General features: G+C 42.1%; 1 protein-coding gene across 5 annotated transcripts in view; it reads left to right on the top strand.

Moving 5' to 3' along the window:
* Nucleotides 1-1,555: 1,555 nt before the first annotated feature.
* macc1 (MET transcriptional regulator MACC1) overlaps nucleotides 1,556-27,491 on the top strand; it is an 80,543-nt gene continuing 54,607 nt past the window's right edge. Inside the window, exons 1-3 of one of the 5 annotated variants that reach the window (XM_072509198.1) lie at nucleotides 1,556-1,712; nucleotides 18,340-18,441; nucleotides 19,302-19,358. The gene's annotated coding sequence lies outside the window, so the exon portion shown is untranslated. Of the gene's footprint in view, nucleotides 1,713-10,379; nucleotides 10,484-18,339; nucleotides 18,442-19,301; nucleotides 19,359-25,458; nucleotides 25,501-27,491 lie in introns of those variants that run through there. The other 4 variants (XM_072509197.1, XM_072509200.1, XM_072509196.1 and 1 more) reach the window with 4 other exon arrangements.

The raw sequence follows: 27,491 nt of genomic DNA, 5'->3' as shown, positions 1-27,491 counted from the left end.
CTCTGTACAGAGCTCCAGAGCTTCTGGTTAATAGCCTACAAAGAAGAAACTTAACTCAGGAACAAAGCAGTATAGCAAAGATTTCTTGAATTAAGGTTTTGTCAATTGTGTCATTGCAAATAAGGATGCAAAGCCCATGTGTGTTATATGCAAGGAAGTACTGGCAAATGAGTGACGTTTCAGATTTTGAAAGGGAAGTGATGGGTGAAAAATTCCTTTTGAGGTTGAGACCCCAGAGTCTGTTATTAACTTACAGCTGATTCTAAATTAAAAGATTACACTGCTGCAGCTGACGTTAAATACCACATTAAAAACACACCAAAAAGCCATAAGGCTATCAGCATTCTGGTGTAGTATCACCTATTAGTATCCCGTGCTGAATAAAGGAAACATTTTGTTGCCATTGCCCTTCATGACGACCTACATGTGCAAGGTTGATTTTCCATTTCCATAAAGGTGAAGATGGCACAAAGGAACTGGCTGAAGTCGGCACCTGATAGGCGCATTGCCCTCTTCTCTTATGAACCTGATTCAATTGAGATCACTAGGACCAAGCAGGCTCCCCTTTTGCATTAAAGGTAAACGAGCGGGGCAGCACAATGGCGCAGTGGTTAGCACTGCTGCTTCACGGCACTGAGGACCTGGGTTCGATCCCAACCCCGGGTCACTGTCCGTGTGGAGTTTGTACATTTTCCCTATGTCTGCATGGGTTTTTTCCCCACAATCCAAGGATCTTCAGGGTAGGTGGATTGGTCACTCTAAATGCCCCTTAATTGGATTTTTAAAAAAAAGTGAACGTGGTGTGTGTCGCAGAGTTAAGTTTGCGTGGTCTCAAAGGTTGGCCGGTTGGCAAAAGTGGGTCCCGGGAAAATAAATTTAAAAAACACTGCTCTGAGGTGCCGGGGATTATGATTTCCCTCCAAGACTGAACTAAGATCAGCCAAAACCGATAATTTGCAAATCTGCTGTCACTCCTACTTGATTCTCTTCCTCCTATCCTCAAAGTGGTGACTCACGCTGTGGTATGACTCCCCAGGCGTTTGTGAGCACTCTGATACCTCGCCCTATTGCCTATCTATCTAGTGTTTGAAAGAGGTTTGAAGTGTGGCCAATATCCCAAGTGGTGTTTCAAACTAAAATGTGGAGATGCCAGCGTTGGACTGGGGTGGGCACAGTAAGAAGTCTGACAACACCAGGTTAAAGTCCAACAGGTTTCGGATCACTAGCTTTCGGAGCGCAGCTCCTTCCTCAGGTGAAACTGAAGTAAAAGGTGGTGTACTTTTTCCTCTCTCTTTTCCCCCAGCATTTTACCTCCCTCATTCCCATTGTTTGCACCACACTACACATGGGTGGAATCTCTGTCGATCACGTAACGAAACTTCCCTGATGACCATCCCAGGATTCAGCATTTCCAGGTGTAGCAGTTCGGCGCGCTGGGCGCTATGGGAATTGTAGTTCACAACAGCCCTTTAACCGCAGGGAGTGTGGGGAGTAAGAACTTCAAATCCCACACTGCAGCGGGGGGGGGGGGGGGGGGCGGTGCTGCAGGTAGGGAGGCGCCACCAGGGAGGAGCGACTTGAACGTTTACCTGGAGCTCGGATTGCTTACAGCAGGAGTGTGAGCAAGACTAAACTTTCCGACCTTCATAAACATTATTGATGTGGATACCTCCCACTCAAAGGAATTGTCTCTGTTTGAAGATAATAACATGGTAAGTGGGGTCGATGTTAGTCTTTCTGAAGGGGTGGGGAAACCTCCGCACTCCATTGCGTCCAAGCATTGGGTGCATTTCGTTTACTGGAGAAACGAGTTTTAAATCGTATCAAAAACTGACATGTCGTAACTCTAGGAATGACGTTTGGTCTTAATATCGCCACCAATTTTGATGCAGTTAACTGTTTATGAGGAGGAGCTGCACGCACTTTGATTGTTGAGTAATTAGTTTGTGGACGTAAATTTCATTGATAGACCTGTATTCAAATTGAGTAAATTTCACTTTAATAAATACTGAAATAATTGAGGCGGTCTGTTATAAGTACAAACATTTCAGAGCTTTGAAACTTTAGTCCTGTGCTGTTTCTTAGTTAATTTTTTCCAATCAAGGGGCAATTTAGTGTAGCCAATCCGCCTACACTGCATATCTTTGGGTAGTGAGGCTCAGGTTGGTGAGACTCCCCACAATTGCACAATGTGCAAACTCCACACAGACAGTGACCCAGGGTTGGGATTGAACCTGGGTCCTCCGTGCCCGAGGCAGGATTGCTAACCACTGTGCTGCCCTCTGTTTCTTAGTTCAGACCATACTTTTAGCTACCTTCCCACACTTCTCCATATATTCTACCTGTCTGCACTACAGACTCCTTTTAAAATGCAATGTGGTTTTTAACAATGTGAAATGCTTTTTTTTAAATGCCACCCGATTTCGAAAAGAAGCCTACTTATTCTTGATTTTCTGGGTTCTTTAATTTTGTGGAACAGAGATTTCCCAGCCAGATTGATTCACTTCTCTTTTGAAGTCCTGTTTTGTTTCTTTGCTGATTGATAGAGAAAGGTTAGTAGTGCAGGAAACGTTCAAACCAAGACCTAGTGGTTAAATGACCATCGCAGGAGAGAGGTAACTTGGGAATGTAACCAGCAGGGTGGATAAAGGGGAACCAATAGTTGCATATTAAGATTTCCAAATCACACTTAATAAGGTGGATAAAAGTTACCAGACAATAGTTCATAGTGTTGGTGGTAATATATTAGCATGGTTAGAGAATTGACTAACAGGAGGCAAACAGTAGTGGGGTGCCAAAGGGATCTGTCCTGGAGCCTCAACTATTTACATTCTATACTAATGACTTGGATGAAGGGACAACATGTATTGTAGCCAAATTTGCTGACCAGCCAAAGGTAGGAAAGCAGGTTGTGAGGGGGATACAAATAGTTTGCAAAGAAATGTAGCTAGGTTAAGTGAGTGGATACAAAATGGCAGATGGAGTATAATATGGGAAAATGGTGTCCTCCTACATGATTCTCAAAATTAGCATGCAGGTACAGCAAGTAATTAAGGCAAATGGGAGTTATAGCCTTTATTGTAAGGGTGACCGTGAAAAAAGTACAAATTGTTATAACTGTGCGGGGCATTGATAAGATCACACCTGGAGTGCTGTATACTGTTTTGGTCGATTATGGACATGCTTGCATTGAAAGCAGTTTAGAGACTGTTGACTAGACTTGCTCCTGGCATGAAGGGGTTGCCTTATCATGAAAGGTTGAACTATTGCTGAGCGAGACTTGTGCTATTGGTGCTGAGAAGAATGAGAGGTGATCTTATTTAAACATATAATCTTCTAAGGGCACTAGATACTGTAGATGCTAGGAGGAAATCTAGAGTTAAAGGGCACAGCTTAAAGCTGTTTCCCTTTTTTATATTAAAATAATTTCTTCTCCAAGGGTCATTAGACTTTAGAATTATCTTCCAGACAACAGTATAGGTGGAGCCACTGAATATATTTGAGGCTGGATTCGATAGGATTTTGATATGTGAGGGAGTTGAGTTATGGGGAGCAGGCAGGAAAGGAGTTAAGGTCACAATCAGATCAATTATGATCTTAAATACTGGAGCAGTTTTTTTTGGCGGGGGGCAAATCTTCACTCTCCAATTTCTTCTGTTCTTGTGAATCTTCAGTGATTTGTAGGAAGGGTAATGATTTGTATAAATGGCCAGTTTAAATCAGTTGGCTGAATGGCTGGTTTATGAGCGATGCCAACAGCGCGCGGGTTAAATTCCAGTACTGGCTGAGGTTATTCATGAAGGCCGTGCCTTCTTAACCTTGCCCCTTGCCTGAGGTGTCGTGATCCTCAGGTTAAATCACCACCAGTCAGCTCTTCCCCTCAAAGGGAAAAGCAGCCTATGGTCATCTGGGACTATGGTGACTTTACATTAGTGATATGTACAATGTTGATGGTGGGATGGATAAATGTGCTTCACCTCTGTGCTTCATCCTCTCCCCAATGTTGGTGTTTCTGATGTGAAAATGCAAAAATTATGAATTTATTTTCAGAACGAAGTTAAATGAAGCATTGGGGTATGAAGTCAAAGTTATTTACATTACTTTCCTTTGTTTATTGCTATTATCTTCTAATCTGTATGCTCATGGAAAATTCTTTAGAGCAATAGTCTCTGAAGAATGTGCCACAACATATTTGCATGTCATAACAATTTCATGAAATAAGACGCCAGGGGATTTGCTGCTGTGTCACTTCCCAAAAGGATAAAGTTCCATCCCGAAGGCTATTAATTAAATTTGGAGCTATGGGGATTCTGGATAGACATGAAAATTAATAAGGGTCAGAAACAACAAGTGTTCATCAGAGCACTGATGATGATGTGGCAGCGAAGTGCTGATTTTAGTGTTTCAAAGTGGTACCATGGCCATTTGTAATTTAAATAAATGATCTGGATTCAGAATATCAAATGTAGTCCGATTTGCAGATAATTAATTAGGAAACATGGCAGAATTTAAAAAGGTAACTGCGAAATTGGAGAATGAGCAGGACAAAGCAATGGCAGACAATACAAGCGTTGCACATAAATAGGAAAATAGATTTGCATGAATTCCATGAATGGCGTTGCAACTCCCAAGTGGATTTGGGACTAAAATGCAAAGCAAAGCAGCAACCGGTCAGCTGTTGAACCACTTATTCACACCATGGAAACTGTGGTGAAAAACCACAAGAGTATGGAGTCTCGGTTATGAGAAAGACGCGGGAAATCAGGCTTTACAACACAACAGGACGCAATTGAAAGATTTTTTTTTTACAAAACCCGCTTAAGATTATTAAGATAGAAAAGTTAATACAGGCTATTAAACCTCAACCAGAAAATGGGGGGGGGGGGGGGTCGTTGTGGGAGTGGTAGAGAGAAAGAAGACACAAAGGGAAATTGTATAAACAGACATTTTTTTTTGTGTGGAAACCCTTGAATTAAGGAGAACAGCAGAGTGCTAAGAAACTTTGTGTTTTATATGATCAGTGCAGTGCTAAGACCATAGTGCTAATAATAAGAATTGTGACCTTTGAGCCTTGCTGCCCCTATTTTATGTTTGTAAAAAATTGTTGGTTTATTTGAGGGTTACAAAAGCAGGGCCCCTGCGTTATGTGCTGCCTTTGGCCATTCTTAAGGATATACAAAAAGCCATTGTATTGCTAATATGCTCTAACCATTTGGAGCTCTAGTCATAGCTCTGGGCACATTGTCAATGTTAACACTTTTAATATAATGAAAAGAAGTATGTCAGACACAATTTGTTGTGTACCATAATTCATATGAACAATTAATATGTATTCCTCTGGTTTCTGTTACAATGCTCTCATTGTTCCTGATCTCTTAACATCTTCACAACGTTTGTGCACACAACATTCCATGATGGACAATACCTCCTATATGATCACTCAGGATGCACACTGATTATTGGTATTTTGGTAGTGCCTGATAGTTGTCTTAGCAGTAGAGAAAACTTTCAGTGAGAAATAATTGCTAGTAAACTAGGATTTCAACTATGCTGCCAAGAGAGGAGATGGTTGAGTAGTGGTGATCTGACTGGGCTAGTAAACCGAAGGCCCAGGCTAATGCTCTAGGGCAGAGTTTTTCAAACTCTGGGCCACGGAGTGATTGGTTGTGGCATTCCCAATCACAGGAAAAGACTCAACAGCTGCGACCGGCATTTAAGAATGCTGGCCGCGGGCAGTCCCTGATTGGTTGCTGTGTTTGAGTGGGCGGGGCGGCACTAAGCTGGGTTATGTGCTGGGTGTGAGGACCGGGGCTGACTGGTGTCCATGTGGGTGTATGATACTAACAGTGGTGGCCCCAGCTTGGATCTCTGCTCTGGTGCTCCTCTGCGCGCTGCTTAGCTTGACCCCCGCCACCGATCAGCATGCGACCTGCGACTCCATGTCAAGCTTTCAACGTCCGCTTGCACTCCCACGATGTGAAGTACTGGTCAGGAAGTGGCCAGCGGTCTGAGTCTGTGGCTGTGGCGCATGCAGCTCCTGGACAGTGAAGTGGGAAGCCAGGCCAGGTTTGCCTGCGAGGCATACTGATCAAATCAGGCCTTCAGTACGGCTGTCACACTGGAAGAAAACTATACAATCATCACTTTGTGTCTCCACTCTCTGGAAACCAGGAAGTAAGTACTTTTGCTGAGAATGGAGAAGGAGATGGCTTGGATGTTTGGATAGTGCAATGTAGTGGAACCAATAAGAAATATTGTGACATTTTATGACCAGTTACTTCATCTCATCTAAAGTCATAGTTTGTAAAGTAAAAACAATGTCTTTTTTTCTATACTTGTTTAAATTTCTAAAGAAATGGGAATATATTTAAAACAAAGTTTCTGTGTAAATTAAGGATACATAGAAGATAGGAGCAGGAGGAGGCCTTTTGGCCCTTCGAGCCTGCTCCGCCATTCACCACGATCATGGCTGATCATCCAACTCAATAGCCTAAACCTGCTTTCTCCCCATAATCTTTGAAAAAAACTGCATGTTCAACTGAAATTGTTTTAATTTTCAGTAATAAACTTGGAAAAATCAGGAATTGGAAATAAAGTTTCAAAGTTTAAAAAAAAAGAATGCCGGCCGCTACCAACCTTTAAATATGAACGACCGAGTCTTTCCGACAGTGGCAGTGACAGCGAGACGGTCATGTGCCCAGCACGTACGCTTATGCCACGTGCCTCGTCCGTGCTTTGGGCGCAAAATCATGGAGGAGAGATTCCTCCATTTTGTAGCTGCCAGTAACAGAACTGTGTGAAGAACTGAAGATGGAATATTTTGTAATAAAGAAGAGAGGGCCAGAGACCCAAACAGGCCAGGATCTCACAATTGAATCTGCTGGAGAGCGTTTCGCAGGAGAGCCCACGATAGGACAAAGCAGTGCTGGTGTGAGCTGCATCCACAGCCCCAGGACCTCTGGTGAACAAACAATTGAGAAGAAACTGAAATCTGGGACAAAGCAGTAGAAAGATGATTTCTTGAGGTATGGCTTTAATTGTGCCAATGCAAATCAGGGTGCAAAGCCCATGTGTATTATATGCCAGGAAGTACTGGCAAATGAAAGTTTAAGGGCCTCAAATTTTCAAAGGCATTTGAAGACTAAGCATGGCAAGTTGCAAGTCAAACCTCTTGATTTTTTTTTCAAAGGATGCAGCGAGAACTTAAATCGTCAGCTGAAGTCCTTAGCAGAAATGTAACATTGAATGACGAAGCAAGTGAGATCGTGAGGACCAAGCCGGCTCACCTGCCACACTAAATGGAAGCAATAATGGTCTGTTGCAAAGGTCGACCGGCATGGGTCACGAATGTCGGCCATCGTGATTCCCGAAGGTCCACCAGTTGGTAAAAGGTGGGTCCCGAGGGGAAAAAAGTTTGGAAAACACTCCTTTAGGAACATAGGTTCATGTTAAGAACTGTGGAGAATTAAAATTAAAAAATGAAATTGGGGTAAAATTAAATTAAAAGGGGAATTGATAAGGTCAGCTGTCTGACGGGGGAGTTTGATATGCAAATTACCATACCAGTGAGAAAAGCAAGTGTTTACCTATGTGATTAGTGGAAAACAATGGGGTGTAGAAGAGAACTTCAAAAGCAGGGAGTGAAGGGAATGGGTATTAATATGCTAAAAAGCTGGGTCCTCGGGGTAGGTTACATCAAAGGGAAAGAATGATAAAGCAACAGCACAATAACTGGAGAAAGGGACACAGTGGAGGCAGTTAACATCACAGCGACACCCAGCTGCAGAAAACAGTCTCCCAGAAAACAAGTTATTGCTAAGAGGGCAGCTGGTTAAAATCGAAAACTCAAACCAAGAAGATTATGCCCTCACTGAAACCGAAAATGGTTTTCCCAAATGTGAACCTGTGCATGGTAATTATCTGCTGGATTTAGCTCAGGGTTATATGTTGTTTGGGAAACGTAGGTCTTGGGAATAAAGAGGAAACTTCATGTAATACTTTGTGTATAGCCATCAGTGTAGTTAAGTGTACTGTAATATATTATAGTCTGTGTGTTTTTATTTTAAGTTAATAAACTTTATTAATTGATCACAAAATGACTCGACTATTCCTCCCTCATTTGCATATTGCTTCTCACAGTATATCAAACTGAAAGTATACACCACGAAGAACTGGGTGTTCCAAGTTACCTTGGGTTTTGTGACACCCTCGCATTCAACATCGGCAGAGTTCTTAACAGTGGAATTTAAGTCCAATTAATAAAATCTGGAATTGAAAGCTAGCATTGGTGATGATCATGAACCTATCATTGATTGTTGTAAAAACCTATCTGGTTCACTGTATGTCCTTTTAAGGAAGGAAATCTTACGGATCTGACCTACATGTGATTCTAGACCCACAATAATAATGTGGTTCACTTTTAACTGCCCTCGGAAATAGCCTAGCAAACCACTCCGTTCAAGGGAAATTTAGGATGGGTGACAAATGCTGACTGTGCCAGTGATGGCAGAATCCAATGAAAGAATAGATTTTTACAAGGTGCGGCAAAAGAAATAACTTGGATTTTGCATTCACCTTTTACATCCTCAGGATATCCCAAAGTCCTTTACAGCCAACAAAGTAATTTTGATAACTGATAAGAGTTGTAATGTAGAAAACATGGCAGGCAATTGGTGCATAGCAAGATCCCACAGGCAGCAGTGTTCTGGTGATGTAGGTGGAGGGATAATTATTGACCCAGGGCATTGGGGAATTCTCTCTTCGTTGAAATATTGGCTTAGGATCTTTGCACCTATCAAATGAGGACAGATGAGTCCTCATTTTAAGATCTTCCCTGAAAAAAGGCATCACTGACCATGCAGTGCTCCCACAGTATTACAGTGAAGTATCATCTTCCCTTTGCCAGTTGAACCCAGATCATTGTTAGAAGAAGATTGGTGAGGCATGGCTAACTTCTTGCAAAGAAGTGTCTCAAAATTGATCCAGGATGTGGGGGACTCATGTTTCCCAGGATTTGACCATATTGTTTCTGATGGCTAACTGGGAATAAATAGCCAATGTTTGTGTTCTTGTTTCTGCTCATCATCCAGTGATACCAACTGAATTAGAGTGAGCAAAGTTGTAATGTTTTTTTTAAAAATCATGTTGTCTGCCAATAGTCACTGCTCAGTATCACATTTGAATGAGATACTGGAGGTGCCTACCACATTAGGAATTACCATCTTTTAAAAGGTGGTAAAACCTTTTAAGCTTGGGGCAAAATTTAGCTTGGTATAAAATCTCACTGTTACATATGGTTTGTACCATTTTTCCATAATTGAAGAACAAGTGAGTTCTGTTATTTTGCCCAAAAAATTTAAATGCAGAAACCTTATTTCCAAACATCAAAGAAAAAAAATCAGCCTCATGACACTTGCATTTTGTAGTTCATTAAAAAAATATAGCAGTACGTAGAATCCCTAGAGTGCAGAAGGAAGCTATTCGGCACATTGAGTCTGCACTGACCCTCCGAAAGAGCGCCATACCTTGGCCCACATCCCCGTAACCCCACCTAACCACAACTTTGGACACTTAAGGGGACCTTTTGCATGAGCAATACTCCTAACTGGTATCCTAGATACATATCTCAGGTTGCAGAATTGGCCCAAAAATGTTTTGCCTTTTCCTTTGCAAAAATTTAACATTTGATTGAACTCCATAAACAAACATTGTGTCACAACTCCAAGAGGTGTGAAGAAATGTGTTTTAAAACAGCACTACTTGATCTGTGACCTGGGGTATTTATTGTATAATATATTATCAATGTTTGAAAATGCGTAGGTTATTTATGCGTAGGTCTTTGTACTTGCACTTGTGTTATGTTGCTTCAAGATTCAATTTGCTCAAATCAGGGTCCACTCATAAAACTGATCCAAGCCTGAGCTGAAATTGCAAGATTATGCTGGTTAGGGAAATCTCATTAATTTGCACTGATTTTCTAGGATACCAGTAGGTATGTATAAAACATAACAGAATATTCAATTTCTTGTGCAATAATTTTTTTAATATAAATTTAAAGTGCCCAATTCCTTTTTTGCCAATTTAGTGTGGCAAACCTATCCTGCACATGTTGTGGGAGTGACACCCACGCAGGCACAGGAGACTGTGCAGACTCCACAGGGAGAGTGACCTGGGGCTGGGATTGAACCCGGGACCTCAGCACCTTGAGTCAGCAGTGCTAACCACTGCACCACCACCGTGCCACCCTGACCAATGTGCAATAATGAAGTATTTAATAGTTCATTATGTTGTTTAAGGTCATTTTCAACCATTTTGAATCTGGTTACCCGTGGGAGAATAGGATACATTCACTAAAAATGCTTTTTGATAACTATTTTCAGTGATATCCATGGAACTACATTGGGTTACTTGTCTTGAACATACCAAATCATACTTTGTAATGGAAAGACAACAATTGCTTCCTGTGACTGATGGGTCATTGAAGGTACTATGTTTGTTAATATACAAATATCCTCTAATGAAAACTGGAATTGTCACTCCTGACAGTGCAATTTCAAGTGCATTTTGGCTGCAATTTCAGGATTGTGCCCAAAGCAGAAACTGTTCTCCCCCTGCCACCTCCCCGCCACCCAGTTTCCCAATAGTATTGCTTCTCTTTTGGGATCAGCTTTGAGAAAAATCTGAAGTGATTAATTGAGAGAAGGAATGAAATGGAATTTCAGACAAATCATGGAATGACTTCATTGATGTTTGATACTAAAGTTGGTCATTAATCTGCTGACTTCAGCGCCATATAAGGCAGGAATCTTGTAACATCATGAAATAGTTTCTGCAATCATATTTTGTTGTAATTTAAAGGCTGTGAAGAATGCAGAATATGTATCTGTAATACTGTTAACTGAGGAAAGTTGACATTGCTGCCTGGGGGAAATAATTTTTAGATCTCTGCATCATTTGAGGAAGAAATTCTTACTTTCTATCAGAAAACACATTGAACATATAGAACATAGAACTGTACGGCACAGAACAGGCCCTTCGGCCCTCTATGTTGTGCCGAACTTTGTCCGAAACCAAAATCAAGCTATCCCACTCCGTCATTCTGGTGTGCTCCATGTGCCTATCCAATAACCGCTTGAAAGTTCCTAAAGTGTCTGACTCCACTATCACAGCAGGCAGTCCATTCCACAACCTAACCACTCTGAGTAAAGAACCTACCTCGGACATCCTTCCTATATCTCTCACACTGAATCTTATAGTTATGCCCCCTTGTAACAGCTACATCCACCCGAGGAAATAGTCTCTGAACGTCCACTCTATCCCCCTCATCATCTTATAGGTACATCGTTTGTGATTACTTCAGTCAGAAAAGGAGAAACTGTACAAGGTGTAAAGATTGCATATATTTGCCTTTTTTTTTATTTTTGCAACGGTTTGCGAAATTTAAGGTGGTTTCTAATTTAAATGTGCATTATAATTGAACCCTTTTAAGATTGTTTAACTTAACTTTGATTAAGTGCTTTATCTATTTCAAAAAACATTTGGATTGCCAAGGTCATATTTACTTTTTAACCATTGTAAGATCATTCGTTGGTACAAGCTCCAATTTTTCCGCTGGTATGTATTTAAAGTCCTGCCTCCGCTCTCTTGGAGTTTGTCCCAGTTCTTTTAGAAGCTGTTAGGCCGTAAGGCATTTACACCCTACCCACCCAACCCCATAGCTCTTCATACTCGTGCCATCTCCATCACATTCACCCATTATGCACCATGGATTGTGGGGGGGAAAATAACTCCCATTCTCGAAACCCATTCAAAATTTTCAAATCTCAATCTCTTATCAAAACAAACTTCTATTCAGACTCCACATAAAAGTCAGCTAATCCTTTTAACAGCCTCTCTAAACTATCAATCAAACTTTGGAGCACCCAGCTGAGTTAATTGTCAATTTTGAAACTCAGCCAAACATTCATCATAATAGCTATTGGGGCACGTCAGCAAAGAACTTTAATGAAATTACATGTGTTTTTTTTCACTCCACACCAATCAAAACAATCCAGCAAGTAATCCATGTTTCTTTTAATACTTTCTGTTTTCTTCCCCCCCCTCCCCCCAGTTCAAAAAGTAGGGGTTTGAAAAAAAAAATCGGATCATAACACTGAAAAATACCTTACCCTCCAAGAGTGTTCATGTCTACCCCATCAATTTGTGTCCCCACACTTTGGATCAATACTTTTAGGACAGCCAAAATGGGATCTGGTTGAACTTGACAATAATTTCAAATGGCCCTGGTGAGTTCTGGTTTCCTGTCTGTGCTTATCACCCAACTCCCTTTTCCCCCATCAGAAAAATGGAATCGGTTGGAAATGGTGTTGGACTCTCACATCTTGGTGCCATTGCCATTTCAAAGGTCTACAGAGTCTACTCAACTCTGAGAATCTAGCTCGTAAACTCCGAAAGTTAATTTGCTCATCAAGTCTTTGGAAAATAAATCGTTGAAAGGCTATGGTGTTTGGAAACCAATTGTGTGAACCTAAATCTTAAGTCTGCCAATCTTTTGAGATTAATATTAGAACTTTGAAGTGTCTAGGCCAGTCCTACGAATTCCATAACTATGACCAGGGCTACTGTTTTATGGTAAATGAATAAATACAGCTATATGTTTATAATTAATGTTTTGGGAATAACAGTCCATGGTCCTGTCTGTTTATGTTTAGGCTGATAGTGCCTCAAGCATTCCACAGGGAATGGTTGAGGCAGAGATTGTTGCATCCTAGAAGGGAAAATTGATAATTATTTGAAGATAAGAATACAGCTATGTGGAGTGAGTGTGAGACAGTGGAATTAGTTAGAAATTGTTCTTGCAAATGTGATGACATAATTGTTTCCACTAGTTTTATGGTGAATTGGTCAAGTTCTATTTTTATTACATGTACGATATTTTCCAACGTTACCCTTTTTTGTTTCGCATTCTCTTTCCAATTCTGTAAATCATAGCCTGCATTTGTCTATTTTTAATAGAAGGTCACAATTTTTATTTATTTTTTGAACATAAGAGTACCAAGTTACTTTTGTCCAATTAAGGGGCAATTTCGCATGACCAATTCCCCTACCATGTACATCTTTTGGGTTGTGGGGATGAGACCCATGCAGACACTGGGAGAATGTGCAACTCCATATGGACAGTGTCCTGGGGACAGGATCGAAACAGGGTCCTTGGCACCGTGAGGCAGCAGTGCTAACCTCTGTGTCACCCTATGGTTACAAATATTTTTGACTATAATCAATAGCATTCCTGTAGCAGAGAGAACTTTGGCAAGAAGGACATTGGCCGTTTTGCCAGGAAAATTGCCACATTTGAGAAACTTGCCCTCCTGAAGATGACATGCGGGACATTTTCTACTTCATCCAAAACCAAGTAGTTTGCAATACTAATTTTATCCATTGGCAATAAATTTTGTCAAACATAGCGATTGCCATTCAAAATTGACATCATATATTCTTTCATTTTCGACCTTTTAACTTTTTTTTAAGGTCCTGTGTTGGTGCCACACCGTTTCATACTCCTCTTTCCCAAAACTGCTTGTTTGAATTCCTTTTGACTTGTTTTATTTTTTTCGTATCCACTTTACCACCACCAATCTCTTCCTTCCGTAAGTGGCATCTTGTCCAAATTTGCTGCATGCACCCTGTTCTGAACAAATTCTGCTTCTCCTTTATTGACATCCATTTACTTGCATGCACTGAAACCTACATCCATGTGATTGGCTTCAGCATCCTCCCTGGACCTACTTCACATCGTTGCCTGCCTGCTCCCCATCAGCCTTTTTCTACACGCACCCTTTGGTACGCCTTCTCTTGGACTTTTCTAAATTCCATCATTGGTAGCAAAGCCTTCAGCCAGCTCAGTCCTACTATCTGGGATCTTCTGCATAAATGCGCCCCCTTCCACTTTCAAATCCACTCTTTTAAAAAGAAAAATCCTTCTGCAGCCTACTCTTTTAACCAACCTTATCATGTCCTCAACTCTCTGGACTGAGTTTAGTACCCATTCCTTTATCTCCTTTTTATGTACTATTTTGTTCTTCTCCACTCCTCGTAAATTTCTGGAGAATATTTTCTGTGCTTGTGATGCTGCATGAATGTTGTTGCAATTTAGAAACATGGGTATTGGATGTGCTGTGTCAAACCTATGATAGAAGGAAAGACTTGCATTTTTATCCCACCTTTCATAGCCACAAGACACCCCCAACGCACTTTACAGCCAGTGAAGTAAGTGTAATCACAGTTGCAATGTAGAAACAGAGCAGCCAATTTGCATAGAGCAAACTCTCAAACAATATGATAATGACCAGATAATCTGATTTTTGTAATGTTGTTTCATAGAATTTACAGTACAGAAGGAGGCCATTCGGCCCATCATGTCTGCACCGGCTCTTGGAAAGAGCACCCTACCCAAGGTCAATACCTCCACCCTATCCCAATGACCCAGTAAAACTAAGGGCAACCCTGGACACTAAGGGCAATTTATCATGGCCAATCCACCTAACCTGCACATCTTTGGACTGTGGGAGGAAACTGGAGCACCCGGAGGAAACCCACGCACACACGGGGAGGATGTGCAGACTCCGCACAGACAGTGACCCAAGCCGGAATCGAACCTGGGACCCTGGAGCTGTGAAGCAATTGTGCTATCCACAATGCTACTGTGTGATGAATATTGGCTGTGACTAAGGCGAACTCCCCTGCTGTTCTTCTAAATGCGCCACAAGATCTATGCCCATCTGAGAAGACAAACTAGGCCCCGGAGTGGCATGGTGGCAAAGTGGTTAGCACTGCTGCCTCGCACTACCAGGGATCCGGGTTCAGTTACCACCTTGGGTGACTGTGTGGATGGATTTTGCACATTCCGTGTCTGCGTTGGTTTCCTCCGGGTGTTCCCATTTCCTCCCACAGTCCAGGTGGATGTGCAGGTTAGATGGATTAGCCATGTTAAATTTTGCTTAGCGTCTAAAGGTTAGGTGGAATTACAAGGTTGTGGGTGATGGGCCTGGGTAGGATGCTCTTTGAGGGTTGGCGTAGATTCGATGGGCCAAATTACCTTCTGCACCTGAAGGTTTCTATGATTTAACTTCCTCAGTATTACATTAGGGTAACAATCTTCATCTTTGTGCTCCCTCCTGGAGAGGGACTTAAATCTTCAATCTACTGACTGAGGTAAGGGTGTTAGTAAGTATCAGTTGTGGAATAGTTACTATGTGATGGTTAGGGCAAGGATTTATATCCACATTTAGCTTGGTAGTTGTTGTAAAGTTCCACTCGTACAATATGGCTTTTCCTTGCGGACTTAATTTAGATGACAAAAAACAATTTAGTTTATATACAGAGGTCAGGATTTTGCCCTTTAGATCGGGACCCCAATGTCATTGTCAAATGGAGATCACGAGTCATTACTGGGTGGGAAACGCAGTGATTTTTCCTGAAATCACTAATTAGTGGCAAGAGGGTGAAGGATACTTGTTTTAAATAAGATATTTTTCCCATTTTTGATTTCTGAATTTATTTTATATGCTGTCTGTTCTAATATGTATATGGTCATAACCCCTCTACTATGCTAGGTTGTCACAATTACCTGTGGTTATCTTTTGGGTTGTGGGGGTGAAACCCATCCAAACAAGAGGAGAATGTGGAAACTCCACACGGACAGTGACCCAGAGCCGGGATCGAATCTGGGACCTCGGCGCCGTGAGGCAGCAGTGCTGTCCACTGCACCACCATGCTGCCATCACAATCAGCTTTGACAAGCTGACATAAATTCTCCAGTAAAAGAAATTTGGGCCGGTTAGCATTCTGCTTCATGGCGCCCGGGACTCTGGTTTGATCATGGCCCTGGGTCACTGTCTCTGTGGAGTTTGTATATTCTCCCCATGTCTGTGTGGGTCTTACCCCCACAACCCAAAGATGTGCAGGTTAGGTGGATTGGCCGCACTAAGCTACCCCTTAATTGGAAAAAATAATTCTGTACTCTAAATTTATAAATAAAATTTAACAAATCTTTTAAAATTAATTTTAAAAAAATTTAAAAAAATTTGGATCAACGACAATGGATAAATGCATTCTGGGTATTTGACAGACTTTCCAATACATGACCTCTCAGTTGGGGTAGGTTGTTGCAATAACCAGTTTAACAACACTATGAACAAAACATTATAAGCGAAACCCCTTTGTAAATTACACAATTGTTGCTTTCTGTCTGCATTGGTAACTTTCTTGGTCTTTAATATACTAATGATAGTAGTAGTGATTTACCAAAGGGCAGGTCTTTTCATTTCCCCTTGCATTTCTCCTTGCACCATTGGTGGCAAAGCCTTCAGCCATTTATTTCCCATTCTCTGATGGCTTATAAAAAATCTCCTGTGACTGAGAAAATCGTACATGAGGTAGTTTCTCGTTGCCTGCCTTGTTTGCTTTCAGGAACACAAGTCCCTTCCCTGAAGGATGCTCCTCCACCTGCAAGCAGTTGTTGCTCCTGGATGTTCTAGTTCTTTTGCCATCACCACTATACATTTGCTGGTTCAGCCATTGGCAAATATTGCTTAAAATACTAATTGGTCAGGCAGTGTTCTCCAGAGATGCTGCCTGACGTGCTGAGTATTTCCAATGTTTTATGTTTATATCTTTAAATCTTAAACCAGGCTTGGTTAATAACACCCAATTTTACTCCCCTGGAAGGAAGGGAGGGGTTTGGAGGAAAGGTAAAATATCAGCAATGAACAACCTAACCATGTTCCCACCATGTTCCCAGCGGTCTATCACATAAATGGGGATTGGTCCATCAAGGCTCCTGCTAAAAGGCCTAAAAACATTCCAAAGTCGGACTCCATAGTATCATCAGTTTATTGTTACCCTTCCCACATCTACTGCTGCATGATGCAGAGTTTCACCTGTTGCCATAGTGAGTTTTACCTGGAACAGGTCACTAGCCTGTTGCCAGAAGCTTGTAGCTTGAAGGATGCCACTTCACACTAAGCATGGCTGAGCAGGTGTCTCTCCTGCTCTTACTGCCCGCCATTGGTATGTTGGAAGGATTTTACAGGCTGATAGTTAAGAAAAAAATTTGGGAGTACCCAATTCATTTTTTCCAATTAAGGGGCAATTTAGCGTGGCCAATCCACCTACCCTGCATATCTTTGGGTTGTGGGGGTGAAACCCATGCAAACACGTGGAGAATGTGCAAACTCCACACTGACAGTGACCCAGAGCCGAGATCGAACCTGGGACCTCGGTGCAGTGAGGCAGCAGTGCTAACCACTGCGCCACCATGCTACCCTTACAGGCTGATACTTAACCTGTTGGCCATAGTCTGATACTTAACCTGTTGGCTGTAGCATGAACTTCGGCCATCAAAAGGGACTCGAACCCAGAGCTTTTGACACGGAGGTACGGAGGCTACCCACTGCACCACAAGTGGCATCATCAGTGTTGTTACTTCAATTTAATGGTGAATAAAAGGGAAGTTCATGTTTTGGACTCGTGGAAGTGGATCTGAGGCAGGAGGTTCCAATGATCAAATGTTGAAGGTCAGCTCCTCTTTGATCAGGAGGTTCAGGGGTGCTCCACACAAGTCTCACCTAGTCAGTGCTCAGCCTCCCCCAGCCTATCTGACATTGCTAATAAACCCCCCCCCCTTCCACCACATTAATCAGCAAAGCATAACTGATATTCTCACTCCCAAACCCATCCCTCCATCTCCAGAGTGTCTGTAACATTCAACATGCACTGACTGCTGTGGCCATCCCCACGACCACCTGCCTCTTGTTTCGCCGGATAGGATTTAGTCAGCTGACGGGTGGCAGTCTGGGGAAAGTTATTCAAATTAGATTCTGGCTGTTAAGTTTTCAGGGCCTCCATGTTCCCAGTTTGCGAGTTTTCCCTGCACTGCCGTGCTCCTCCACAAGCTCCTAGTTAATATTGGAGTGATTGACTTCTAGTTCTTTTGAGATATTTTAATCCTGTATTAATGTAGCTTTTAAAGCCAGGGAAGGTCCTAAAAAATCCACATAGATGACCTTTTCTATTTTCAGAAAAAAGTTAGTGCCTCATGTTTTAGAAACTAAATTCTGTTGGGAGTTTTTTCGCATATCACTGTTCCTTTACTTGGGGCCTTTTTCGCAATTGCGCATGCAATTCCTGTTCTGTGCACTCTTCGCGCAACTGCGCATGTGCAGCACCTTTTCCAAATGGCTGCAAATCAAAACTGCCGTTTTCTGCACTGGACAGCTTACCTTCGCCTCGTGGTCAGGATTGGTGCCTCTTTTACCGTTGTTCCTTGTACTTTCCTCGCAGAATTCTTGGAATTTGTCCAGGACTGTCTGGAAGTCGCTCTTGTTTTGCCCCTTTGAGTATTTGAAGGTCTGGAAGATGTCAGCTGCTTCTGGACCCGCGATGGTAAGTAGATGCTTTATTTTTTTCTGCATCCGCCACGCCATCTAGGTCAGACGCTACCAGGTAGATCTCGAATCTCTGCTGGAACTAACTCCAGTTTTCACTGAGATTGCCTTGGTACCTGAGCTGCTGTGGAACCTGAATCTTGAACAACATCTTGCCTGGCTGCTGTTGCTGGTTGTCACTGTTTGCTGAGTTTTAACTATATGGATTTAAACAGTTACTCACTGGTACCATGTTTTGTTATGCTCTTGTCGTAGCATAAGCTGCTTCCTTGATGTGCACTCTGACAAAGGAAGGTTCAGACTTGGAGATAGCTTTACCACGTTTATTAAACTATTAACAATTCTCCTACTTGGATTCGACTATCCTGTTAATCCTTCTATAGCTACTCAGACTGACGAACCAGTCTGCTACAATCCACGTGGTGGGTGTGATGTGTTTCAAATCAATCCTGTGTACACAATGAGTGTCTCCACTGGAAAGAGACTGAGCATGTGTGCTGTGTCCTTATATATGGGTTGGTGTAATGCCCTCCTGTGGTAGTGTCACCGCTTGTGTGTATCTTGAATGCCCATTGGTCGTGATCTATCTTACAGACCTATTGGTTGACTGTCTGTGTTTCATGTCTCTGGTGCTCCCTCTAGTGTCTAGCTAGATGTAGTGTATGTACATTAACCCTTTGTGTACTTAACAGTGATGTATATCACCACAATACATTTCATATCTTTTATGGGAAACTTGCTCCCATTTGTAGTTTTTATTATTTTTTAAAGTGCTGTTGTTGATTTCATCACTGAATTTGACACAAGGCTTTCAATATTGTTTTTCATTTCAATGTTGGTTGCTGTTTTCAATTTTAGGAGGGCTAGACACTGAATCCCAACTCCAGCTGTTTCGTGTCCTCAAGTGCCGTACAGGTGACAATTCTTTGTGTAATCAAAAGGTTTCTGGTATGGTAAATGACCATGTTGGTTGTCGCCAGCACAGCTCAACTGGAGGTGGGAGTTTTGAGGAAAAAGCCGAGCATCAGTGTGAGTTGAGCTTTCCGTTCAGTCCCACCGCATGGTGGCAACACAATTTGCTTTGTATATGTGGTGGGGACTAGAACAAAGAAAGTACTGTGGCTCATGTTCTCACACCAACGAGGAGCACAACAAGCTGAAACGAGGACTCACAGGAATTCTAGAGGTGCCCAGGGGACTGGTGGTGGCGGGGTAGCTGGTGCATATTTTAATTACCGGAAGCAGCTCGAAATGCAGTCAGGGGTATATTTAAATTGAGTTCGGCAAACAGCTGCTTGAATTGACCAAAACAGGCATTGCACTTGATACTCTTTAAGTGACACTTTTGCAATTGAAGAATGTAGAAGTAGCAAATAATTAGAGCCATTCCCCAATTCAATCAGCTGTCTGGGATATAATTTCATCATAAATATGGCCATCTCTGATTGCTTTCCCACGTTACTCACAACTGACAAAGCCTTCCAACTTGCTCCCTTCAACAATCACCTTAGTTTAAAAACTCCTCCAAGTAACTTTGAACTGCACTTTAAAACCGCCTGGCCTTTACCCTTCATTTGCTGCAATATGTCTGCAGTTGTCAATCAGCTCAGTCATTCCAACATTTCCACCTTTGCTTTCAAAGCTAAACTGCGGCAATTTCCCCTAGTAATGCCCCCCCATCTTGACTCCTTTTAAGTTTGAAAGGCATAAAATTAAATGTGGCTGATGCACAACTGGAGTAGACATCCAGCACCATATCCAGCTGGACTAAATTAAGCACTATATTAGACCTTGTTATCTATCCTCTGCTAAATGTGTACATTTTTTTTTTCAGCATCATCCTGGTGAACAAATACAAATCCTGGCATTTTTCCTCCATTATCAAACATACCCTTCGAACCCTCCCCACCCTCCTTTCCAACAAGTGTGAGGTGCCCATAGATTATTTGCAATAAGGTTGTAACCTGTTGCTCAGCTGTTTCTGCTGCATTCTGCTCTACTCTTTCCCTTGTCCACCAGCCATGAATTCCCTTGCCCAGCCTTGGACCCACTTAATTCTCTAGCACAAAACCCTGCTCTCCTACCACCACTGATCAACATTGGCTCCCAAAGGGCAGCATGGTGGCGCAGTGGATAGCACTGGGACTATGGCGCTGAGGACCCGGGTTCGAATCCCAGCCCTGGGTCACTGTCTGTGTGGAGTTTGTACATTCTCCCTGTGTCTGCGTGGGTTGCACCCCCACATCCCAAAGATGTGCTAGTTAGGTGGATTGGCCACGCTAAATTGCGCCTAATTGGAAAAAATAATAATTGGGTACTCTAAATTAATTTTTAAAAAGCATTGGCTCCCAACCTTTCCAGTTATCAATTTTTGGGATTTTCACCTTGCCTCGAGGAATATTTTCCCTTTGTTCCTTTTTGCCGCTGCATGTCTTGGTATCATTTTATTTGACTGTTTATGAAATAATTATGAAATGAACCTCCATTGCCTAATCTTCAAACAGTAGGATTAATGTTATCAACAGAGCATCTATCCCGTTTTGCAAAAATTTTTAACATTAACCATTTTTTTTAGAACAAATATATGGCTTAAAGTAAATACTTGTCATAGCAATTTGTAGAAAATAAATCACTTGATCCTTTGGTACTTGGTTTGGGTCCATGCAGTGTGAGTTCTTTAGTCAAACCTTTGTCCTACACCTAGCAATGTTTGAACCTCTGAACTGGTATTACAGTATTAAATGGGTACAAGGTTGATTTCTACTGAGTAGCATGCATTATTGTGATGGGAGAGAAAATGAGGGCTAAGCTTTGGTAGCATCCTTAGAGCAGCCCATTCTTTCAACTTGTTTTCTTTCTCTAAATCATGCAAGGGTTCTCCAGCAGCTCTGATTCACCTTCATTTCTGGGAATCTGACTGGTAAGATCAGTCTGTAAAGTCCAATTTTTTTGTCATTGACATTTTAAAATTTAATTTCTGCTATATGGTTGCTCATTTTGAATGTCCCAACCCCCCCCCCCCCCCAACCCAAAAAAAACAAACCCTAATCTGTCTCTAATACAGCATGGCTAAATTCTATGCTGGCAATGCATTTTGTAACAATGACCACCCTTTCTATGAAATTATATTTTCGTTCAATAGCTTTTCTCTTGGTGTGACTCAAATTTGGAAACAATGGTAGTTGATATCCTAATTTACAAATAAAATGTCCTTTCAGGCGAATTCTACTGCAAGTTAACTCTGCATAGGAGGCTTAAACTAGATAGTTCAATGATTTAAATAAAATGGAATGCTTTGCATGTCCCACACAGCCTAGCCTGGGAAATAAAGCTGAAAGATAAACAACAAGCTTAGAACACCTCTTTACTGATTTAGTTGTCCATTATTCTGGAATCAACATTTTTCGAATTCTTGTAATTGTCTGCATCAGACTTGGTTATTGTGTCATTGTGGTAGATTCCATTGGAACAAAAGAAATGGAAGCCGTATTACTCATGGTACATTTAGCTTTGCGGTAAGACATCAAATACTTCTCATCAAACTCATTTTTTTTACATTCGATCCAGCTTATTTTTGAACAATTGTTTTACCCTTATTTACAGTTGTAACTTTTGACTAGTCTTTAAATTCATCTTTGTGTACAAGTTCGATTTGAACTGAACCTACATACTTGATGCTTGAGAAATTCTATTTTCTATGTGTGTAAAAGAGAACCAGAAATTTCCATTCTGAAATGTTGTATTAAGTTGTATGGTCAACATATTTAAAATCCGTGGAATATCTAACATATTGCTAATAAAAAAACTCAATGGAACCTGACAATTATTCATAAATAATGAGAGATCCCAAGCTCTGCAAGGAACCAAAAGAACCATAATTTTTCAAATATCAAGAGGTGGAAGAACAAACCACAGATGTCTAGGAGAAAAGTCTACATGGCAGGCACATGAAACATCTATTTAAAAAAAAGCCTATGTTATATTCTCTTTAAGAAGGTTAATTCAGGTCTTGCTACATTTGGACATGGACTGCGCCGACTCTCAAACAGCATCCTACCTAGGCCCACTACCACGTAACCTCACCTAATGTTTGGACACTAAGGGGCAATTTAGCCTGGCCAATCCACCTAAGTCTTTTGACTGTGGAAGGAAACTGGAGCCCCTGGAGGAAACCCACACAGGCACTGGGGGAAATGTAAACTCCACACAAGACAGTCACCCAAGGCCGGAAGTGAACCTGGGTCCCTGATGCTGAAAAAGCAGTGCTAACCACTTTCCACCAAGCTGCCATATGTGAACAGGAGAACCATTACAGGTTGCAGAAGAGGAAAACCAACTAACTCTCTCTGCAGAAAAGTCTGATGTAAATCAACCAACGCTGTTTCCAGAATAGGCAGAGGCCTAGCAATAAACCATGCACTGAAAGCAGAGTTTGATGTGAAGCAAAGGGGCCTTTCCAGGAATAGCTGAGTGCAACACATTTCTAAACTACAGAGAAGATCACTACGAACCAAGGACTTTAATCAGCGAGTGTGCTGTGAGGAAAGTGTGCTAGAGAATCACCTCTGGAAGCAATGACTCTTATTTGTTGACCTTCATCCTTGTTATTTCCCCCCCCCCCCCCTCCTGTGTTTGCCTGTCTTTGTGTGTGTGTGTGTGGGAGGGGGGGGTAGAGGGTGAGAGAGTTAAACGTTAGCTTGTTTTTATCCAGTTGTATTTACTGCATATTTCATCATTAATCTTGTTAGAAAGAAACAATACTAGTGTTTCAACTTACAACCCTGGTGACTGTAATTATTGGGCGGCCAAAGACTTCGGGTATTTTTATAAAAATTATTGAATAATTTGCTTGTGTTGTGACTCTGGGACAGGTGGGGATGGAATTGAAAGCATACTTACCCAGGGTGTTGTAACACTCTTGTTAGTCCTCTCTCCACCTGCTGCAGACCCAGTCTTGCAGCTGTGTCCTTTAGGGCTTTGTCAATAGCGGTGCTACCGAGATACGCTTGGTGAAGGACATTGAGGTCCCCCACCCAGAGTACATTCTGTGCCCTAGCCATACTCCGTGCTTCCTCTAAATAGGATTCAATATGGAGGAGCACTAATTCATGTTGAGTAGGGATGGTGGTTCATAACCAGCAGGAGGTTTCTTTGCCCATGTTTAACCTGATGCCATAAGATTTCATGCGGCCCAGAGACCGTGTTGATTTTCCCAGACAACTCGTTCCAACTGTGTACCACTGTACCGCCACCTCTGATGGGTCTGTCCTGTCCATGAGGGCAGCACGGTAGCATGGTGGTTAGCACAATTGCTTCACAGCTCCAGGGTCCCAGGTTTGATTCCCGGCTTGGGTCACTGTCTGTGCTGAGTCTGCACGTTCTCCCTGTGTCTGCGTGGGTTTCCTCCCACAGTCCAAAGATGTGCAGGTTATGTGGATTGGCCATGCTAAATTGCCCTTAGTGTCCAAAATTGCTCTTGGTGTTGGGTGGGGTACTGGGTTATGGGGATAGGGTGGAGGTGTGGGCTTGGGTAGGGTGCTCTTTCCAAGAGCCGGTGCAGACTCGCTGGGCTGAATGGCCTCCTTCTGCGCTGTAAATTCTATGATTCTATGATGACAACATAACTGGGGGTGGTGATGCTAGGGCTTTAGACATTGTACGGTATGTTTTTGTGATATTATTATGTAAGGCTTGACTAGTCTGTCGGATAGCTTGCACAATTTTGACACAAGCCCACAGATGTTTTTCAGGAGGACTTTGCAGGTTTGACAGGGCTGGGTGTGCTGTTGTTGATTCCGACACCTAGATCGCTGTGGGTGGTCCATGTGGTTTCATACCTTATGGACTTCGTAGTGGTTTGATTAAAAATGGCCAATTCACAGTCTTTTTTTCCCCATAGAATCCTACAGTGCAGAAGGAGGCCATTTGGCTCATCGAGTCTGTACCAGCCCTCCGAAAGGGCATTCTACCTAAGACCAGCCTTCACCCTACCCCTGTAACCCTACCCAAGGGCAATTTAGCATAGCTAATCCACCTAACCTGCACATCTTTGGATTGTGGGAGGAAACCATAGCACCGGAGGAAACTCACAGATCGAGGAAAAATGTGCAAACTCCACACACAGTCACCCGAGGTCAGAATTGAACCCGGGTCTTTGGCGCGGGGCGATAGCAGTGCTAACCAATGTGCCACCGTGCCGTCCCTCCGAGTTAACCATGCTGCTGTGGGTCTGGAGTCATGAGTAGGCCTGAGCAGATGGCAGCAGACTTCCTTCCCAAAAGGACATTGGTGAACCAGATGTGTTTTACAACAATCAACAATGGCTTTGTGACTACCATTACTGGCACGAGCTTTTAATTCCAAATGATTAATTATTTAAATGTTATTAATTGGTATGGATTACTAGTCCAGTGACATTACCACTATGCCACCACTTCCCTTTAGGTTTCCTAAGACTTGAGTTTGCCAACTCTCCTAGTTTTAGTCCCATTGAATGTATTTATAGTTCATGTTCTGGTAGTTTTGGTCTTATGCTTGGATTTGTTTTTTGTTGTAACTCGTGCCTTAGTGATTTGTGACGATAAATGCAGCAAGTCCTTCGTTAATGTAGACTCACTTAATGTTTCACTTAACGTCCTTAAGAAAATATTGTCAGTAAGAAAATATTGTCAGTATATCAGTTTACTTTGCCAGTGTCACTTTAATGTCATTTGCTACAGGCTTACACTTCTGTAACATACGTGACTTTTCCTCGCAGTGCATCCGCCCTTGCCCCCTCTGCCTTTTACTCCCCTTCCCAGCCTTGCCTGGTCCCAACCTATCCCACTCCTGGTCTCTGTTCTTGGATACGACATTAAAGGTTTATTTTTCAGCGGCTTCTGACGCTGTTTTGGCTTCGCTGCTGGCTCTTGTTTTACGCTTGCGCTGAAATCCTGAGCTCCATCTGGTGGCAGAGATTCATTGGTGCAGGTAATTCTGGGACTTCAGCTGCTACAGCCACCAACCAATCCCTGCTGCTCGATGGAGCCTGATCGGTAGAAAAGTCTTGTGTACAGAGGTGAGTACTGTACTTCTTTTAAACAAACTAATTGTATTAGTTTATGATTTGTATTTCCTTTATGATTTGCGATGTATTTTATTTTGTATTTCAGGTAGGAATGCACAATACTGCACATGTATGGTTCAGTATTTTAATTTCAACATTGGTTCTTCTGGGTGAGAAGGTTAACTGTGGCTTCAAGGTTGATTCCTATGGGGACCTATGATTCATTTAAAATTGTTTTCAGGCATGCAAACCACAGCTTTAAGTGAGAACTCACTGTTTCTTAATTATTTTAGATTATTTAGAAAGCTAGCAATTCCTGATTTTGTACATTGGTGTTCAGGGGAAAAAATTCTTGCGTACATAATTAAGTGGTGTGATGTTAAATGGTAGCAGGATGTTTTGTTGAACGTGTGAGCCCATAATTCTGTTGCATTTTTTCTTCTACCATTGATGTAACTAGTGCTAACTTGCATGAACTATGAGGATCAGTTCTGAACCCGACCCTGTCAGTCACGTTTTTTTTTAGCTCACAGTCCCAGAGCGAGAGGCACAGCACCACAAGCTGAGAGGCTTAGTGAAGAAAAACATTTTTTGTTGTTGTGCAGCTGGCTGACAGGAAAACAGCCAAGTAAACCGAGGAGGAGTGTTACAAAGGGCAACGCTCTGTTTTTAGCTGACTACACTCACTTCCAGAGGAGCATCCTTGTGCTTAAAACACAAGAGTGGTTGAGAGGTTCTCAATTCAAGTGTATTTTAATAGTTCAGATCCTGTTTTGCCTGTGAATTTTTAACAATTTTTAAAACCCTGTGAACTTTTAATTTTGCAGTTACTGAATTGTGCTGCTGCACATTGTGTCCTGTTTAAATAATAAACTACTGTCTGCTCCACAGCAAGCTCAGTCCTAGGCAAATTGTGTTGTCTTGAGGTTGCTGATTCTTTACAGAAATTGCATTTAATATGGTTTTCACTGAGCTCAGTGCATTTCAGGCTGATGGGAAAACAAAAGTGGACAGCTAAGGCAAAGGTGAAAAAAGTTGAGAAAAATATGGTCAGTGAGGAGTATGTAAGTGTTTGAATACAGCAAGCATTGTGAGAGAGAGAGATTGAAACAATGGTTGTACCTGGAAAAAGAAACCGGAAAATGGAGAGATGGTGTAGCCAGAAGGGATTCAGATTCTCAATGCACTGGGACTGGTTCTGGGGCAGGTGGGACCTGTACAAACCAGATGGGTTGCACCCAGGCAGAGCTGGAACCACTAAACAAGTGGGGGATTTTGCTAGTTCTGTGTGGCAGGGGTTGGGATCCCAGGAGTAGGATCAGATAGGTCAAACTCCGATCGGGAAAATGGATGTAGAACTTTAGCTAGTGATGTAGAAGATGTAATGATATATTTGGAATTACAGGCGAAGCAAAATTTTAAGTGTCCAGCAAGGGAAAATGGTGGGGTTAAACTGTTTATACTTCAATCAAGGCGTATTACAAACCAGGTAGTAGAGTTAAGAGCACAGCTGGACACATGACAGCAGGATGTCATTGCTATAATGGAAACCTGGCTAAAGGATGGGCAAAATTGGCAGCTCAATATCGCTGGTACAGAGTTTTCAGGCAGGGCAGAGGGGGAGATGAAAAGAAGGGGGAGTAGCACTAATGGTTAAGGAATCTATTCCAGTTGTGAGTGGGAATGATATACTAAACAGATCTACAAACGAGGCTTTATGGATTAAACTTAGAAATAAAAAAGGGGCAGCCACACTACTGGGAATATACTGTAGACCCCCAAAATTGTGAAAGGGAGATGAAGAGCAAATATGTAGGCAAATTTCTGCCTGTCAGAACAAGAGGACACTACCAACTGGGAATCAAACAATATAAGAGGAACTGAGGGAGAAAATTTCATGCCGTGTCCAGGAAAATATTTTCACCCAATTAGTGATGATTCCAACAAGAAGGGATGTAATTCCAGACCTTGCCTTGGGGAACGAACAAGGGCTAGTGGCTGAA

Source organism: Scyliorhinus torazame, chromosome 6 (genome assembly GCF_047496885.1).
Source record: "Scyliorhinus torazame isolate Kashiwa2021f chromosome 6, sScyTor2.1, whole genome shotgun sequence".
Taxonomy (NCBI): domain Eukaryota; kingdom Metazoa; phylum Chordata; class Chondrichthyes; order Carcharhiniformes; family Scyliorhinidae; genus Scyliorhinus; species Scyliorhinus torazame.
The sequence above is the reverse complement of the archived record's forward strand: the minus strand, read 5'-3'. Positions and strand labels throughout refer to the sequence as shown.